The sequence below is a fragment of the Bacillus rossius genome, chromosome 1, assembly GCF_032445375.1.
Source record: "Bacillus rossius redtenbacheri isolate Brsri chromosome 1, Brsri_v3, whole genome shotgun sequence".
NCBI lineage: Eukaryota > Metazoa > Arthropoda > Insecta > Phasmatodea > Bacillidae > Bacillus > Bacillus rossius.
The window spans coordinates 227,544,326-227,557,894 of NC_086330.1; the positions used below are offsets into that span (position 1 = coordinate 227,544,326).

Genomic DNA, 13,569 nt, shown 5'->3' on the forward strand with positions numbered 1-13,569 from the left:
TTTCGTGAGATTTAGTTACTGCTCCAATGTCGACCGGGATAGACTGTTTACAGTCAGCATTGGGGACCTCGATGGCAGCAACGTTGATGGAGTCGGATATCCTGATACAGGCTGCCAAAGAGACAACGATATGTGCTGTTCCAGCGTCAGCTGAAGTTTCAACATCAGCATTGAATACTTCAATTAATGAAGAGTGTACATCGCGTCAGTGCAAATACTGTGGTGCATCATTTACTAAACCTACAAATGTGCGCAGACATGAAATAAGCAGTTGTCCGAATAATTTAATGAAAAGAACAGAGTTTCAATGTAACAAGTGCAGTAAACTAATTTCACGTCTCGATAGCTTACATCGTCATTATAACAAATGTTACGAGAAAGTTAAGTGCAAGTATAATTATCATGTTTGTAGTTTTGACTCATGTGTTGTACCAGCTAATGAGAATATATAAGTGAGACCTTGGCGATATGAACTTCAGTCCGTCTCTGGCTGCGGCGATGAACGGATCGGATAGTCAGACTTGACTAAAATAATGGACCAGTATCTAGCTATTTTTGAGAACTCGATGACATCATTACCACTATCAACACCGACCTGGATCGAAGGTCTACCATCATCAGTGCAGAGCCCGATGACAACGTCGTCTACAGCTACACCTACTCTCTCAGCACAGAAAGAGATTTCGACGTGTGTAACATCTTCCGCAGAGCAGACCTCGAAGGCTTCAGAAGTTAACATTTCAGTGGTGTTACAAGGTTGCCAACAGTAGCAGTGACATTGATGAAGGAAGGAGCATACAACGGTGCTCCATCACCAAACTGTACGTACTGTGAGAAGATCAAAACTTGAAATTACGGGATTACCTATGTAAAACAAAATTGTAATAATAACTCTGAACGCATTAAATATCAGTGGAACAGGTGTTTAAGCAAGTTTATACACTATGGAAGATTAAAACGACACCTCAGGAATTGTGACAGACTGGCTGTACATTCATCAGTATATAGCTGTATATTTTGTAAAAAAACATTAGCAAATATTAAAAGTGCAAAACAACATGAAATATATCACTGTCCTTTTAATGAAATCGATAATTCGTCTTTTTGTGAAAATTGTGGTGTACCAATATGTCGACCTGATAAACCGAATAGACATTTACAGTCATAAAAAGGACTTACTTCGTACAATGAGAAGACTGTTTGAATCGAGAAATGCTCAAGACTTTAGTAATTTGTCTGTGTTTTTTTGTACTTGTAGTAGTGTGGAATTTATGTAATAAAATGTTTTGTTTTTTAAAAGAACTTGAGGTGTTTTTATTTTCTCAAACCTGTCATTTTTGTGGTATTTTTTAATTAAAGTTGTTTTGTATCGCCCAGGGATCAAACCAAGTATCGATTCAATAAGTAAATTAATGAATGATTTTTAGGTTTATTATGTAATTTTCCCCCAATTTCAAGGTCAATAAATACAAATTTCCATGATGGTGGACATAACAGCTTACTGGAGACTGGTAGTATAGAATTTTAAGCCTCTTTAAGATCTTTGAACATGATTTTTGAAATTATTATATTTACAATAAAATATTTCAATTTTTTTTGCATCGTCCAGGTATCCAACCAAGGACAGGAATCGATCGAATCAATCAGTACATTGATATCAAATTTATTTAATGAATTTTGGAATTTTTCAGAAATTTCTAGCATTAAAATTACGGATTTTCAAGATGGTGGACATAACATCATACTACCTGATAATATATATGCTATGAAAAAAAATGGTGGGGGCAGTTACCTGCAGCCACCATGAGGGAAGGATCGGTCGCCATTTTTTTGCCCTCACCGGGTTCGAAACGAGCACTCCGAGTTCCATGTCATAATTGTATGTTTTTTTTAAATATTTTTTATTAAAATTTTACTAAGTAATTTTTTATGAATTTTAGAAAAATTTTCATTAAAATCGGATAGTAAATAAAGATTTTAAAAATGGAGGCTGTAACGGAAATTGAAACGGTGATGTAGTAATTCAAAATGGCGGGGGAAAAATTCGTAAATGTTCGATAGAACAAAATGACTTCATCCAAAATGGTGGATACAAAATGGCGAATCCAATATGGCCACCAGGGTCAAGGTCAAAGGTCAAGGCCAGGCCGCCATGATGTCATTTATCCAAAATGGCGGAAAAACACCTCCACCACCGCCTGGCGCCTAGCGCCGGACATACCAAAACATACTACTATGATTGTTAATGAATTATAATTATAAATAAATTATAAACATACTATGAAATAATTCAATGTGACTCAAATACAAAAAAAATAATGGATGAAAAATTGTACCACACGGGATCCGAACATAGTAACTGACGCTCTCCAGTCTTATGCGCTATCCACAACGATACACAGCCTATTTACATCTCGGCATTTTACTAGTAGTTGTACACCTCACCTCTACAAATGACAATACTGTTACGATTTCCCTGCGGGTTCGTAAGGATAGCCCAATTAAAGATTTTTTATCACACACACAGTTTTATTTATTACCACTACTTGTCACTTACAAATAATCTTCTAAATTGGCAGATAATTAATTACACGTAAAAAAGGTCAATTCCCCAGTCACTCGTTTCACACACCTCGCTGGACCGCACTTCCGGCGCAACTCTCGCCGCAGCACCCCTCGTGGGTCTCCGTCGCGGAACTCCGTCACCACACTCCGCCGCCGTCACAACCTTCGCCGAGATCCCACACGACGACTCACTCGCAACTTCGCCCGGGACTCCGCCGCGCCCGCGACTCTATCGCCCGGAACCTCCCGACTCCACTGAACTCACTCACTCCCTGCCCTGGAACCTTCGTCCAGGGACTTCGCCACTCTGCCGCACCCGCGGCACTATCGCCAGTAGGAGTAGTAAGACATTACTGGATCAATGTAAACATAGAAATGTAAACATAGCCATGGGCACCGCCATATTGTTTCATGGGCGCCGCCATCTTGCCACGTGGGGACCGCCATTGTTGTTGACAGTGGTTACCAGGGCGCGCCGGTAGGCCGCCATCTTAGTTCAGCCTTTAGTTACCGGAGCGCGCCACCGTCGCACCGAAGGCGGGAATTGTATACAAAAAAACCTGGGCGCTAGGTGGATTCGATCCCGGGGACGCACCAACATCGTGGTCAGGAGGCGTGCGCCTTGACCACTAGACCACGGAACCATATGAAGTATGGGGAATTAAATAACGAACATATGCCTTAAAGAAGCTATGCTTAAAAGAAGCTATATCTTTAAAATCCAAAAAAAAATATGTCTATAACCCCACACCCCAAGTATGCCTAACCGCCATTATGCCAAACCGCCATGCCTTAAAAAATGCAACCATACTAGCTATGCCTATAGACCCCACCACTCCACAATCGCCGCCATGTTTAAATTACAAAAAACAACACCCACAACTCCACAACCGTCATGTCTTTAAAAAATGCTTAAAGGCCCCGCCATACCAGCTATGCCTAAACAGTTAAATATCGAAAAAAAAAAACCAACCCCATACTGGCTATGTCGAAAGCACCATGTTTTTTTAAATTACAAAAAATTATGCTAAAATCAATTACCGCCATATTAGCTATGACTAAAACCCTCCACTCCGAGTATGCTTAATCACCATATAGAAATTTCGAAAATAAATAAAATACCGCCATTCTAGCTATGCCTAAACAGTTAACTTGCGAAAACAAGCCGCCATGTTTCAGTATGCTTAAAAAGCCCACCCGCCATATTAGCTATGACTAAAACAAACATAACCTCAAAAATCCCGCGCAGAGAGAGCGAGATGTTGCCTGCTGGAGCGTCACTCGTAAACTGCGCAACTATAATCCCCACATCATATTATAAGCATAATAATGTCTTTAAAAACAACAGTGTGTGTGCAACACGCCAAGTAATAAGCATAGTTACTATTACGTCGAGTAAAATAAGCATAGTTAAAATATATAATATTGCGTAAACAATGTGTTAAGCATATTTAAATGTAATAATATTTTTACAGGCCAATGTGTTAGCGCCTTAGCCTTAAGTAATAAACATAGTTAAAATAAGGGGCGAAGACCCAGAAAAAACAAAACCGGAACGCACCCTGCCTACCCCGGCGACATGTAACAAAATAAATGTCGTGTAGGGAAGCATGTTCTCTCACGGGTGGCCGCGCTGCGTCTGCGGGGGACCTTTTGACAAAACGCCATTAGGGAAAATGTTTACCGATGCGGCGCGTGGCCGGAGGGGGAAGGTGACTGCAGATGACTTGTTGACAAAAAAGTGTTGACCGATGAGGCGCGTGGCCGGAGGGGGAAAATGAAATCTCCACTACCGATCTCGCCCGCGAACGCTCCAGAGGGCAAGTTGTTATGCAGGACACCGGCGGCGAGGCCGAAAACAAAAGCCTGAGGGGGAAACCTACCGGATAACATCACGGTAATTAACCCAAGTCTTTACGGAAACGGGAAAACCTTTCCACGACACTAGGAAACGTTCGCCACACTTTTTATGAATTTTATTCACTAAATAAGTATCGGGGTACGCAGTTACCTGAATCTCAGGACCATAAAATCCGCCCTTAATGTCATTACCGTCCAAATCACTCAAATGAAACACACGTGGAAAAATATTCATAACTCTGACCACTCTGAAAACTTCGTGCGACCACCCGGGTTTGAATCCCTTCTCAAACACTAGCTAGTCATACCTGAGAGAAACATAACCTCAAAAAGGCGCCATACCAGCTACGTCTACCACACCCCCACCACCAGTATGCTTAAAACAAACACCACCATACTAGCTATGACTAAATACCTGGAGCAACATAACCTCAAAAATGGCACCATACTAACTATGTCTACCCCACTCCCACCACCAGTATGCGTAAAGCCCCGCCATACCAGCTATGACTAAAGAAACATAACCTCAAAAATCCCGCGCAGAGAGAGCGAGATGTTGTCCGCTGGAGCGTCACTCATAAACTACGCAATTATAATCCCACACATCATATTATAAGCATAATAATGTCTTTAAAAAAATGCTTTAAGTAATAAGCATAATTAAATTTTATAATATTAGGAAAACAGAAAATAAGCATAGTTAGGACCCCTGCAGTTAACACGAAGCGTTCAGTAATTAAAAAATAAAATGTAGCTGCGGCAATATCGTCAGAAACAAATGACGTATGTTACCGAGGTAATAAAAAAATAAACTATAGATGCCACCCACACTCCTAGTATGCTTAAAACACCCACCCCCAAGTATGCCTAAAAGAAACCCCAACCATACTAGCTATGCCTAAATCATTTGCAGCCATGCTTAAAAGCCCCGCCATACTGGCTAAGACTAAATGGAGTGCCACATATACACACCGCCATCTTTAATATCACAGAGGAGAGCGAGAAACGTAACGTAAAATATGCTTGAAGTAATAAGCATAGTTAAAGTTATAATATTGTAAATACATAAAAATAAGCATAGTTAAAAAAAACCATAGATCACCATTTTATAGTACTGGACCAGATAACATATGCCATAGCGATAGCATGAATAAGCATAGTTAGGACCCCTACAGTCAACACGTAGCGTTAAGTAATTAAATTAAAATGTAGCTGCGGCACGATCGTCAGAAACAAATTACGTATGTTACCTAGGTAATAAAAAAAATAGCAAATAAGCATACATAAAAAAAACCACCGGAACGCATCCCGTCTACCCCGCTGATATGTAACAAATAAATATAAATAAACATTGTACAAACGACCGTGTAGGGGAGCTGTAAGCCTGTTCGCGCACCGCAAATAAGCATACATAAAGGAAAAACTCACCGGAATGCACCCACTCCAACACGGCGACGTGTAATTAAAAATAAAAACGCAGATGAAAAGATATATTAAAAATAGTAACACCTATATACGCCGTGTGGAGAGCAACCGACAGCGTTTAACGATAAGTAAATTTAAAAAATATATTACAAAGCGGGAGCGCACGTCTGTACTCCGTAGACGCACTCTGAAAACTATTGACAAACTCCTGATCCGACGAAAGCCAGCGAGAAAAGAAAGTTATTATTCGACCCTGGCCCGCTGTGTGCTATAGGAGCTTGCAGCAGAGTTCACGGAACACGCCTAAGCGTGGAACACGATTAAAAACATACAGCCCAGTAATACATGAAACCGCCGAACGAAAATTACCATAAATAACAAAAAAAAACATTTAAAACATAACAAAAACAATCAAAATGCACTCACAAACGCAATACTGCGCAATGCAGATAAAACCCCAGCAATGAAAACTCCCATGAAATAATACTCGCTTAATGAGACAGCATGATGCAAAGAGTAAAAAGACATCCCTATACGTAAAATAAAACAAACGCGGAACCGCGAGAAAAACAATTTAAAACAATCGACAGCAAAAGCAAGAAAGGTTATAAAAATACCAATTCAGTAACACATTGATGAAATAAATAAGGACGGACCCCCAAATACCACTAGGCTAAACACAACCCATAAGTAAATAACAATAAACCAAAACATAACTACGAGAACAATATTATAAAACTACCACATTCTCCATCACACCAAATGACATGACCCGATAAATGACAACAGAAATAAATATCAATAACCATAAATACCTACATTATCAAAATACGTTATTAAGCAACCACCAAAGCCCACATAAGGCCTCGCGAACGAACGGCACAACACTAGAGACAAAACATGCTATTCCCATTTATTAAAAAGACGCACATACGAGTCTTTAGTTCAAGCCCAGCTAGTATACATTCATTAATAAATAAAATCGGTTAAAGTATTATGTGTAGGCAATAAATAAGAAGTACAAAGCGATATATCCACAAGACGTTATTAAATATAGTAATAAAGTGTATGTATATCCATTAAATAATATACATGTAAGTAAAACGTGTTATACCCTAAACCAAATACCTGCAGGTTTATACAGTCAAAATTTGTAGGAATATAAACATAAGTCGTTTTAACGGTCTGCGGAATTAAAATGCTTATCATCAGCTCTGAGTAATTAACCATTCATAGAAGTAAACACAGCATGTTATTCTAATAAACTATGTATCATTATAAAATAGTTATACCATCGTTACTAAATAAAGATACAAAAAAAATATCAACTGCTATCCATCCGTCCCTTTCGCTCATGCCATAGTGTGTGGTGTTCTAAATAAGCAGTGAAAGAATATTATATGAGTCATGTTGTAAATGCTTATAAGATTATTGTTAACTTTCCATCAAGGCTAGATAAAACACAATCTCTATATAGTGGTAGAGGAATAACCAGAGACCAACTATAGTCTTCATACTAGTAAATAATAATAATTAAGGATATATCGGGGTACATATAAGAACCTATAAAACTACACCCAATAAGCATAGGAAGCTCTGATGTTAATAACAAACCGTAAAATAAAAGGTTACTGGTTCAGTTTAAAAAAAAAACTATATTCTACTACTACGCATCCCATTAAAGCATAAGAAGGACTATAACCCCATACCAACGAAACCTGAATAGAACACACCAGTAATGTTTGTGAAATAACACACTAGGATAACATATTAATAACCACTTAGCCAAAATCGTTTACAGACATAGCAAACACCGCTTCGACGATGGTCCAGAACACGACAGACGCCTCGGCGGACCACTAATAACTTTCACTTGCCGGAGGGCAGATGGAAATAAGTATTGTTTAATACAAACACGCAGCGTCCTCCGAACACAAACCTCCAGCAGGATAAAATAATATTTTAAAATATGTTTTGCCTTGCAAACGATTAATTACGCCACCCATGCCTTTAAAACAAAGATCGTGAACGACGAGGCCCGACAACAACTTTATAGTGACAAGGAGTAAAGAAGGAAATAATAATTACATGGGGTGTACGAACACTCATTTGCCCACCAACTATGTACTACCTACGAGTGCTAATCCATTTATTGCCAGACATAAAATAACCATTTTTATCTATAGAAAACACCTTTACATTAAAATAAATAAGTATTGAAGTAACTGAAGCGTGTACACAAACAAAACTGTATACCCCAACATATATAATTCGTTAATAATAACATAATATAGTTATCAGAAATAACAAGACAACTCAAAAAAAAAAACCAAACAACGCCTACAGGCATATTGCAACCTACATCGAAACAACCACTAGATGCCCAATCCAAGACTCAAACCCAGACACCTCATAAACCCACAGAGATGGCCAGGAGAAATTACATTCCATATACTACAGATGCTGTAATAAAAAGACACATGTATGCCAATGAGAACAGGTGTAACCGCCATAACTGAAAGTACTATATAAAAGAAACAATACATTAATACCACAACCTCAAAAAAACACAAAACAGGAGAATGAACTAAAAGAGCAATTTCAAAAGCCTAAACTAAACAGAAAATTAGGTAAACAATGACGTATACACATGAGAGTACAATTAAGTAGAAATATATATTAAAAATATTACATTACCTAGCGTAAGAAAAACGCATTCAGAAAGACCAGACATCAATTCCCCTCGCAAAATGTTCAATGGTACCCATAATAACATACATGTGAAATAGAAAGAGTTAAACACCAACTTTAAAGAGACAACCACTCGTTAAAGACGTGCAAAAGTTAAAGGACTAAGCTAAATGAAGCCACATATACGTTTGCAACAAAAAACGTTTCCTATACTAAATGTCACATCCCAAATAAATTAAATTCATTATGTAAAAGAAAAAGGTTTTTTGTTCACCTAAACGAAATCCAAGTTAGCAAACCCATATGTAAGAGAGTTACCGCATTATAATTAAGTATATTGAAAGGAATTGCGAACTCTTGTTCGCACAAATCATTTTAATTATGTATGTTCGCACACAAGTCGAGAAAAAATGGATTAGTGTAAGAAATTTTATGTTTGCTCAAGTGCTATGTAGTGACAAGAAACGATAAATACGGAATTATGTATATTTAGATACCAACCATACAATTATAACAATTTAAATACGAAACATATAAAAAATCCTCGGGTAAGTCGTATATCTAGAACCATACTGTCACCAGTAGTTGCCTGTACACATAATGAAGTAATAATAAAACATCCAGTGGTTACAAACAGAAATATTACAAAAATATGCACTTAACAATGACTTAGGTTATCCAGAAGCATATAGTAATAAATATACAAATAAAAAGCAAACAAAATTACAAATAATATGGAATCACCTCAAAAAAAGTAAACAAAGTTCAGAAATTACAAACACAGAAAGCTGAAAAAAACGCAAATAGATCAGTAAGAAGAAGCTTCAAAGACCAATTCCCTCGCGGATAAAGGATGATAATCATTACAGTAGCACACATTGTCCCACATATGTATCGAAACACAAGGTTAGATCGTAACACACACACACACACACACGACTTCCAGGATGTTTCCACCATCATGTTTGGAACCTTTATACTTATTTTTAATCTAAATTTACATTGATTAACAACGAGAACTGTAATATATAAACAACACCACCGATAGTAGCTAAACACAACACACTTAATAGAATATTCTCCAACACTTTCACAAACCCATCCGTGAAATAAAAAATGAAGCAGCCAAGAAAAAAGTATCGATATAAAGACCTTAAACTCTGCCGTCCACCGCAACCCAGCATGAGTTGCCAGACGTGACCTTCACAGACAAAAGGGGTTGCCAGTGCGCAACCAATATGTAATTATTGTAAAAGTCTCAATTAAAAAAAAATCAAACATGGACGTTCATACAGGCTAGCTTTTTCATAGTTTAAGGGAAAACAGGCCGGAACACAACTTGGTAACATAATATTAGCTATTCCTAAACCTTAAATACACACAATGTAAGAAATCGCACTAGCCAACTTAACACTCATATTACACAAAATATAAGTTCACCGAGATACAATGACAAACGAATATATACATGAATGATAGATAAGTACTATACAAGACACAAAAATTCAAAACATATTTATCAAAGTACACATTCAATACTAACCCCAATGAAGCAGAAAACTCTATTACACCCCAAGCATTGTATATGAAAGTAAGCACATAACATTTGCGGCCGCAAATTTTTTTTAAGCATATTGTTATGAATTAATTTTTTTAATAATTAAATTTATGTTTATTTGTATATTTATGTTTATTTGTTGAAAATTATCAAAAACTAATGGTTAAAAGCAGTCATTTTATAATAAAAAAATGAATATATTTTAAAATTAGTATTATTAAACTATTTTTTTAATTCATTGAAACATATATGTTAATTTGTTAAAGGAAATAAATTTATTTTAAGAATTTATTATTACAACATTTTAATTAATTTAAATCTATGTTGATTTGTTGATTAATTTTCAAAAAAAAAACTTATGGTTATACGTGGATTCATATTATAGTAAAAAAATAATATATTTATTTAACATTATTTCACTACCATCGACCGACAAATACTAGGTTTTTTTTTGTTTTCATCATTATCTTTGATATTTTTTTTCCTTTAGGGTTCTTTATAAAAGATGTTGTAAAAATTGCCGCCGCTACGTAATGATTTTCCAGAGATGACACACAGAATTGACGAGCGTATTGCTTCCATTACTCTAAAAAGTTTTTAACCAATGTGTTTGCTCGCGTTAGCACTATCGTTCTATATTTAGATCACTTGTTATTATGTTTAAGCGGAGGTATTTGCCTTTTGCACGGGGTTCGTATCCCATCCGGTGGGTATGAGTGGTTAGTTCTGTGTGTAAATGGGGCGGACGTTGCTGTGAGTCTGCGAGTGTTCTCGAGTTGCTCTCGTTTCCCTCTCAAAAACGGAATGTAGTTGACATTACAATGCATCGGTGTGGGGGTTATCTCTAAGTTAATTGTATCAATCGTGGAATTTCGCAACCAGTATATAGAGCGAATAAGAGAGACAAAGAGAGAGAGAGAGAGAGAGAGAGAGAGAGAGAGGTTTTGTATGTTTTCATTAATGGTTTTACACTTGTGAGTTAGCGCACATACTATTTAATAGTTGTAATTAGATTTATTTTTCAAATACATTGTAATTTTATCCTCCTAATTTTGCTACACAACGATTATACACTAAAATATTCATGTGTGGTTAATAAAAGTATATGTATTTCTTAATGCAAGTGGCTGTAGAGCTGAAATTGATGGTTCTTTCCACCCAATGGTGTTATGATGAATATTTGTCTGTGTTCGCTAGCTTTTTTTTTTATGTTTATATTTTTCTAGTTCAATTGTGATATGTGCTTACTTTCATATACAATGCTTGGGGTGTAATAGAGTTTTCTGCTTCATTGGGGTTAGTATTGAATGTGTACTTTGATAAATATGTTTTGAATTTTTGTGTCTTGTATAGTACTTATCTATCATTCATGTATATATTCGTTTGTCATTGTATCTCGGTGAACTTATATTTTGTGTAATATGAGTGTTAAGTTGGCTAGTGCGATTTCTTACATTGTGTGTATTTAAGGTTTAGGAATAGCTAATATTATGTTACCAAGTTGTGTTCCGGCCTGTTTTCCCTTAAACTATGAAAAAGCTAGCCTGTATGAACGTCCATGTTTGATTTTTTTTTTATTGAGACTTTTACAATAATTACATATTAGTTGCGCACTGGCAACCCCTTTTGTCTGTGAAGGTCACGTCTGGCAACTCATGCTGGGTTGCGGTGGACGGCAGAGTTTAAGGTCTTTATATCGATACTTTTTTCTTGGCTGCTTCATTTTTTATTTCACGGATGGGTTTGTGAAAGTGTTGGAGAATATTCTATTAAGTGTGTTGTGTTTAGCTACTATCGGTGGTGTTGTTTATATATTACAGTTCTCGTTGTTAATCAATGTAAATTTAGATTAAAAATAAGTATAAAGGTTCCAAACATGATGGTGGAAACATCCTGGAAGTCGTGTGTGTGTGTGTGTGTGTGTTACGATCTAACCTTGTGTTTCGATACATATGTGGGACAATGTGTGCTACTGTAATGATTATCATCCTTTATCCGCGAGGGAATTGGTCTTTGAAGCTTCTTCTTACTGATCTATTTGCGTTTTTTTCAGCTTTCTGTGTTTGTAATGTCTGAACTTTGTTTACTTTTTTTGAGGTGATTCCATATTATTTGTAATTTTGTTTGCTTTTTATTTGTATATTTATTACTATATGCTTCTGGATAACCTAAGTCATTGTTAAGTGCATATTTTTGTAATATTTCTGTTTGTAACCACTGGATGTTTTATTATTACTTTATTATGTGTACAGGCAACTACTGGTGACAGTATGGTTCTAGATATACGACTTACCCGAGGATTTTTTATATGTTTCGTATTTAAATTGTTATAATTGTATGGTTGGTATCTAAATATACATAATTCCGTATTTATCGTTTCTTGTCACTACATAGCACTTGAGCAAACATAAAATTTCTTACACTAATCCATTTTTTCTCGACTTGTGTGCGAACATACATAATTAAAATGATTTGTGCGAACAAGAGTTCGCAATTCCTTTCAATATACTTAATTATAATGCGGTAACTCTCTTACATATGGGTTTGCTAACTTGGATTTCGTTTAGGTGAACAAAAAACCTTTTTCTTTTACATAATGAATTTAATTTATTTGGGATGTGACATTTAGTATAGGAAACGTTTTTTGTTGCAAACGTATATGTGGCTTCATTTAGCTTAGTCCTTAACTTTTACACGTCTTTAACGAGTGGTTGTCTCTTTAAAGTTGGTGTTTAACTCTTTCTATTTCACATGTATGTTATTATGGGTACCATTGAACATTTTGCGAGGGGAATTGATGTCTGGTCTTTCTGAATGCGTTTTTCTTACGCTAGGTAATGTAATATTTTTAATATATATTTCTACTTAATTGTACTCTCATGTGTATACGTCATTGTTTACCTAATTTTCTGTTTAGTTTAGGCTTTTGAAATTGCTCTTTTAGTTCATTCTCCTGTTTTGTGTTTTTTTGAGGTTGTGGTAATAATGTATTGTTTCTTTTATATAGTACTTTCAGTTATGGAGGTTACACCTGTTCTCATTGGCATACATGTGTCTTTTTAGTACAGCTTCTGTAGTATATGGAATGTAATTTCTCCTGGCCATCTCTGTGGGTTTATGAGGTGTCTGGGTTTGAGTCTTGGATTGGGCATCTAGTGGTTGTTTCGATGTAGGTTGCAATATGCCTGTAGGCGTTGTTTGGTTTTTTTTCGAGTTGTCTTGTTATTTCTGATAACTATATTATGTTATTATTAACGAATTATATATGTTGGGGTATACAGTTTTGTTTGTGTACACGCTTCAGTTACTTCAATACTTATTTATTTTAATGTAAAGGTGTTTTCTATAGATAAAAATGGTTATTTTATGTCTGGCAATAAATGGATTAGCACTCGTAGGTAGTACATAGTTGGTGGGCAAATGAGTGTTCGTACACCCCATGTAATTATTATTTCCTTCTTTACTCCTTG

At 36.2% G+C, this 13,569-nt stretch overlaps 1 protein-coding gene across 3 annotated transcripts in view; it reads right to left on the bottom strand.

Moving 5' to 3' along the window:
- The window catches only part of LOC134527338 (uncharacterized), a 97,182-nt gene that overhangs the window by 76,437 nt on the left and 7,176 nt on the right, over positions 1–13,569 (bottom strand). The window contains exon 1 of one of the 3 annotated variants that reach the window (XM_063359928.1): positions 8,548–8,756. The exons of the other annotated variants lie outside the window; for them this stretch is intronic. The gene's annotated coding sequence lies outside the window, so the exon portion shown is untranslated. Of the gene's footprint in view, positions 1–8,547; positions 8,757–13,569 lie in introns of those variants that run through there. 3 annotated transcript variants of the gene reach the window in all.